Source organism: Buceros rhinoceros, unplaced genomic scaffold, assembly GCF_000710305.1.
Source record: "Buceros rhinoceros silvestris isolate BGI_N320 unplaced genomic scaffold, ASM71030v1 scaffold12425, whole genome shotgun sequence".
NCBI classification, from domain to species: domain Eukaryota; kingdom Metazoa; phylum Chordata; class Aves; order Bucerotiformes; family Bucerotidae; genus Buceros; species Buceros rhinoceros.
The window spans coordinates 8606-9455 of record NW_010414608.1 but is presented as its reverse complement, the minus strand read 5'-3'; positions in this window follow the sequence as shown (position 1 = coordinate 9455).

Here is an 850-nt window from a genome sequence, read left to right as displayed (position 1 = left end):
CTAGGGTGCAGGTGCTGCTCTGGCCCAGAGCAGCACAGGTGGGAGGTGGAGCTCGTGGTCCTCACAGCCAAAGCTGCCCTTGGGAGGGGCCTTTTTTCTAGCCCCAAACATGTCCTGCAGCTGCCCAAGGGACTCTGTGTCCCTGGTCAGTGCAGCAGCAGGGTGAAGCCAGGCAGTTGCATGTGGGAGCACTAGGCCCTGCTGGCCCCGCCTGGGATGCAGAGCTGTGAGGGGGGACCAGGCAGGTGGGGGCACAGCCTGCTGGGCAAGGGCAGTGCCATTTGTGCCTCTCTTGGCTTTTTGCCCTCTCAGGAGGGCATGAAGGGCTGGGATGGGCTGGGACTTGGGGGAGACCTGTGATGGGAAGTGGCTGCATGAGAGGTCTGCAGGGGCACGGTAGGTACCCATGTGGGTAGCCCGTGGGGTGGGCAGTGCCGCCCCTTAGTTCCCCCCAGCAGCAGTCCTGCTCTTTGTCCCGGTGCCTCTCTGTGGGCTCTTCCTTTTTGCAGCTCGACTGTTATGTGGCCAGCTCAGGTGGGAGAGGGGTTTTTTACCAGTGTTGGGGCCTGTTTTTAACCAGAGCTGTTTATGGCCACTGGTGGTGATCTGAACAGCACGGTGCCACCTGCTGCTGGAGCTGCCAGGCAGGAGGGCTCCTCGCTGGCTGGGGGTCCACAGAGCAAGACCCTCTGGAGGTGAGCGGGATGCATGTTGTGAACCCCGTTGTTACGCTGACGGAGGTGCAGAGGCGACTCCACAGTGCACGGCAGTGCACGATGGGGAGGAGGCCCTGCCAGAGCAGCCGCAGCTGCACTGGACTGGAGCAGGAGGCAGCTCTCGGCAGGGGTGG